This window comes from Parasteatoda tepidariorum, chromosome 8 (assembly GCF_043381705.1).
Source record: "Parasteatoda tepidariorum isolate YZ-2023 chromosome 8, CAS_Ptep_4.0, whole genome shotgun sequence".
Classification (NCBI taxonomy): domain Eukaryota; kingdom Metazoa; phylum Arthropoda; class Arachnida; order Araneae; family Theridiidae; genus Parasteatoda; species Parasteatoda tepidariorum.
In genome coordinates, this window is record NC_092211.1 from 55,361,421 (window position 1) to 55,367,754 (window position 6,334).

The window sequence follows — 6,334 nt, forward strand, 5'->3', positions numbered from 1 at the left end:
ATTTTTCAAAATAGAAAACTTTTTTTTTTTTAAATCTCTTCTGAGTCCTTTCCATCCAAACTGTTTACTCGGTAACACTTTTATACAATCTTCTGACAAACGCGAATGCCCACGATTTAAACTTGTGGTGTTGATTCTAGACGAAATATGGACATCGCAAAACTGGACTCTTACCAACAATGACAAACAAAATATTACTCCATAGTTTCTTTGTGATAAAGTATCCTTTGAAATTCGAAAAGTATTCGTTGTTTCGACTATTTGTCAGAAATATTTTCATGTTTGCATAGAACTTACGTAGGATTGGCGTGCAGAATTGTTATGTCCGGGACAAATCTCTTGATTATATGTCTTTGAAATAACTGCAATCAATGCAAGGAGAAAAAACAAATCATAAAACAACGTACTAAAGTTATATTTATAAAAACATCATGGTCTACGCAATTTAAAAACATTTTTTAAGAAAATGATGGCGAAAAATTGTTAAAGAAAAAAAATTTATGATTTCCGACAAAATTGTCCGGATTTTTTTTCCTTTTTTTTTTAAAGTTTCAAAAACATTTTGACTATATAAGTAATTTTACTCCTAAGTATTGTAATATAAAACTTTTACTATAAAACTTTTTACTATGTTGATTTAAAAATTATAATATTATTTTTCAGAAAGCATCTTTTATTCCAAAAAAAAAAGAATCGTTCATTCTAAATAAATTTTTTAAAACAGGTCTTAAGACCCGTACTAAGACCAGTTTTACCGTTTTAAGACCTTATTTACGTTATTACCGCTTTAAGACCCAATTTAATTACGTTATAAAAATGGCATTAAATTTAAGATTTAGCATCTTTTGTTATTCATAGCATGCCTCCTTAGGTTGCCTGGCATTCTTACAGTATTGCCCAGCCCCATGCATGCCACTACTGCAACTGTAAAAAAAAGTGCTAACTATGAACTTTTGGGCTTTGAAACATTCCGATTTTATTTTCAAAACGATCAAACTACATTTGGCCTTGTATTTAAGCTAATTTATTTTCAGGATGAAAGTTCAAATACGGCTGAGTTCCACGTTTACTTTTTTTATAGTTAGCAGCGAAAAAATAAAACTAACTCAATTACAAGGAGTAGCTCATGCTTTAAATAACTTTATTATTTTCCCATCAAACACAAAGATTAATTACTTGAAATTATCAGGTGCATGAGAGAACATTTGACTTAGGAAAAAGAAATCTTCTATTGCGAATTCGAAAACTATTATTATTATTCTATTTGCATATCATATGAGATCTAATAATGTGTTTTACTTATTTCCTTTGTAAAGTCGCTGATCAAAGTATATTTCAACTTTATCGTATAGAAAATTTTTAAATCATCTTTCAAATATTAGCATAATAATCCTTTATTAAAATAAATTTAGCATTCACACCAATTTAAACAACAATGAAAAACCATAGCCGCTTATTTTAAGAAATGAAACAAACCACAACGTTCCATTTTTTATAGAATAATTTATGAGAGAAAGCCCTGAAAACTTCGATTCAGAGAAATCGTATTCAGGAAGAATCGAATCTCCGAATGGACGGCATTTAGATCTAATAATCAAGTTCGACAAAAAACTCACCAAGGGAAAAAAATAAAAATAGAACCGAGTACAAAAAGGCTTGGAATGAAGTAGATTGTACAATAGTTTGGTATAGCCCTGATAGGATCATTCGCAAAAAAATTGTAGCGACCTGATTGGAAGAGAGAAAGGCAGGTATTCCAAACATCATCATCTCTCCGCTAGTTGAAAGATACAAAGATTCATTACTATATCAAGCTTTCTTCTACTTGAAAGACCTATACGTGATTTGGCATACACCGGCACTTAAATTTGAATTGGTATGTATGATTCTTAATTTTTTTTCCTCAAAAGCATTTTCATTATAAATGAAATATGTACGCTTTTACTTATTTTATTTCTAGAATTATTTTCCCTTAGAACCATATTTTTTATTAAAAATAAATCGTTCGATTTACAATTCTTCTTTAATTGTTTTCACTCAAAAGCATATTCTTGATTGAAAAGAAATCGTTTGGTTTACTTTTTCTTTGATTTTACACAAAAGCATACTTTTGATAGAAAATAAATCGTTTGGTTTACTTTTTCTTTGATTTTCCACAAAAGCATACTTTTGATTGAAAATAAATCGTTTGATTTACTATTCTTTCTTTATTTTCGCTCAAAAGCTTATTTTTGATTGAAAATAAATCGTTTGGTTTACTACTTTTGCTTCGTTTTTTCTCAAAAGCATATTTTTTTATTGAAAATAAATCGTTTGGCTTATTTTTATTTTTCAAATTGCTTTTCCTCAAAATCATATTTTTTACTGTAAATTACTTATTTTAATAGATTTTAAATACAGAAGCAAAAAAATATTGATGAATGAATGTCTAGTGACAAAGTGTAAAATTTTACATTTTGATATTCATTAGAATCTCAGGGTTTTATTTAAAATTTCCGATTTTGTCATTTAAAATTACAAAGCTTAATATGATACGGTAAAAAAATACTGTGAATTTGATGCCCGTGATTTTCACTACTTTTAAAATGCGGATTTTAAATGTGTAAATCCTTTTTCTTTATTAACAAAGATTAAGAACAGTTCATGCTTCGAAGTTTCACAAAAAATGCTATATGCTTCTTGCCGGAATTTTTAACTGATTTCGGCCACATTTCGGTGCTCTTAATTTCTAACAAGAAAGCAGTATTTTTCTCTGCAGGCTTCTTTCGGAAAATTTATTGCTGTTCTTCAAAATTAAGTTACTTTTTAACTAGATTTAGCATAGTTACGCAGAAACTCTAAAATTAGAATATTAAAGAAAAGAAAAACGTTCCATAAGTATACAAAATTTCCCCTATTTATGCAATTTATCTCACTGAATCTCCAAGAGTAAAGCTAAATGCAAAAACCTTTTGCAAATTTCAAATCAGAGTATCACAAACAGGGTACATAGTAATAATCACCTTTAATGTATGTTTTTAGATTTCTTGTCAAAAATGAAGTCGTAAAGCTTTGCATATTTATGGTCCTATATTATTAAAGGGAATCGTAATCATAAACGCCATTGAAATTCGCAGAATCATTAGTGAGGAAGGTGGAATGAAAAAAATCAAAATTAGTTTGATTACTAGATGAAGCTAAAAGGTGTCTCTAGCAATACCTTTTACGATTTCCTTTTATTTTCTTCGGCAGGTTTCGTCTTATCTCCTTCAATAGTAAAATCATTTGTTTTTGACAATATTTTTTTTTCTTTCTTCCTCACTTAAATAAAAACAAACGACCCTTAATGCATGTAATTATTAATAATTATTAATAAATTATGTAATTTAAATATAAATTAATAAATTATATTTAAATTATAATTATTAATAAATTATATTTTCTAAATTTCCAATTCTTTTTGTTTGCAATATAGAAAAAAATAAGAATTAATATATATCTATAGATTTCGCTAAGTTTGCTTAAATTGGCCTTTTATAATTAATTGTAGATATAATTTATTTTACGAAATAAATTCGACTAATATTTAACACTGTTATAAGAGTAAATATATTTAAAAAAAATTAAATATTTTTAGTAATATCCAATCTTTTTACTGTTTTAAATTTATAAAATTAGTACACAAAATCAGTAAGATTTTTTTGATGCAATGTTTTAGAAAAATTATGAAATGTCAGCTGGCTAAGGAATTATATTCATGAGGCTTTACCAGGTGTTTAACGGAGTCTTTTAGATTTTGAACATGTTTCATCATGCAGTGATCTATGATAAACAAAACAAGAATTCTAAAATTTTCATCTCGTATCATCATGTTCGAGATTTTTCTACTCGTTTTTTCAGTTTTCAACTCGTTTCGTCAAATAAAAACAACTTCAAACTTGAACACTCTTCAAAGTAGTTTATCGAAACTTGAAAAATTTTTCCACTTTTACTTTTAGATCAGCCATATCAGAAGAAAATTAGCATTTTATTCAGAAAATATTTAATGTAACGATGGTCAAAATCGTTCCTTTTAACTAACATGCAATACATTTTGGTTCTTTTTGTTTTATTTGGTACTTTTTGGTACTTTATTTTGTACTTTATTTATATAAAATTTTTATTTTATTTCATTTAATCTTTATAAGTTTAAAAATAAATAAAATAAAAAAAGAATAAGTAAAAATTGGCAGAGTTCTATATTTCTCACATTTTTTGGCGAAATTCCGCTTGCGCCCATCTAACTGAAAAGTACCTTAATTTTTATTGCTATTTATATTTTGGAAAGGAAAGAAAAACATTTCAACTGGACACATTAATAATTATTAATATTAAGTACATTAAACTTTTATCACAAAACATCTCGTTTTTACATTTGTTACAAAATAAAAATAACATTGATGATGAATATCTTTGAAATACAAATATATTATAGTTTTTATTTTCATCCATTTTGTTTCCCTCTGCTATTTCAGTCGTTTTATATAGTATTTTTTTATTGATACTCAAGTGAATTAATTACCTATTTAGATCAAATTCGTAAAAGAGAAAAGTAAAAATATTGATTTATTTTTTGGTATTCCCACCAACATGTTTAAATTAATTCAGACTATCAAGATTAATCTTTTAAGTATAATAAAAGATTCTTAGAATAATAATTTTTATAAGTTTCATCTTAATGAGCAGCAAATTACCGGGAATAGCAAATAATAACTAAATTTTCCTAGACTTTTCCTTTCATATTTCCATCTTTGAATAATAATCTGTATTGTCGGTAGGAATATCAAACAAATAAATAAATATTCTTACACTTTTCTTTTTTTCGAATTTAATCCAAAAAGACAACTAATTTTCCAGAGAACCAAAAAAATTTTTTTTGAATAAAAATACTTTTAATAGCAAATAGGAACAGAAAATATTTATTAGCATATTCGCCATTTTGTTGCCGACTAAGGTTGAATTCGTAAAAATGAAGAAAAAAAAAAAAAAAGAAATTAAGAAGTATTTATTTTTTGTACTCCCGCCAGTTCATTGTCTATTAAGAATACTGAATAAAAATACTTTCATAACAAATGATAGCAAACATTATTTTTATTTATTAGTATATTCGCCATTTTGTTCCCAATTAAGGTTGAATTCGTAAAAATAAAAAAAATAAAAATGAAGGAATATTTATTTTTTGTACTCCCACCAGTTTATTATCTATTAAGATTGCTGAATAAAAATGCTTTAATAGCAAATGGGAACAAAAATTATATTTATTTATTAGTACATTCGCCATTTTGTTGCCTATTAAGGTTGAATTCGTAAAAATAAAGAAATAAAAATGAAGGAATATTTATTTTTTGTACTCCCACCAGTTTGTTACTTATTAAAATTATTTCGTAAAAATGAAGTGTAGGAATATTTATTTATTTTTTAATACACCATTAAATGTGTCTCCTATTAAGATTAAATTCGGAAAAATGGAAAGTGTAAGGAAATAAATTTATTATTCAGAACTCACACTAATTCATAGTCAATTAAAATTAAATCATAAAAATGAAAAGGATAGGAATAATACGTCAAAATAAAAAAAATTCGTGAAAATGAAAAAGTGAAGGAATATTTTTTTTTGTTCTCCCGCCAGTTTGTTATCTATTAAGATTGTTGAATTAAAATACTTTGATAGCAAATGGGAGCAAAAATTATATTTATTTTTTACTACATTCGCCATTTTGTTGCCTATTAAGGTTAAATTCGTAAAAATAAAGAAATAAAAATGAAGGATTATTTATTTTTTGTTCTCCCGCCAGTTTGTTATCTATTAAGATTGTTGAATAAAAATACTTTGATAGCAAATGAGAACAAACATTATATTTATTAGTATATTCGCCATTTTGTTGTCTATTAAAGTTGAATTCGTTAAAATGAAGAAATAAAAATGAAGGATTATTTATTTTTTGTTCTCCCGCCAGTTTGTTATCTATTAGGATTGTTGTATAAAAATACTTTAATAGCAAATGGGAGCAAAAATTATATTTATTTATTAGTACATTCGCCATTTTGTTGCCTATTAAGGTTGAATTCGTAAAAATAAAGAAATAAAAATGAAGGATTATTTATTTTTTGTTCTCCCGCCAGTTTGTTATCTATTAAAATTATTTCGTAAAAATGAAGTGCGGGAATATTTAGTTATTTTTTAGTACACCCTTAATTTTGTTGCCTATTTTAAATTCGGAAGAAATGGAAAGTGTAAAGAAATAAACATATTATTTAGAGCTCACACTAATTCATAGTCAATTAAATTAAATCCTAAAAATGAAAATTGTAGAAA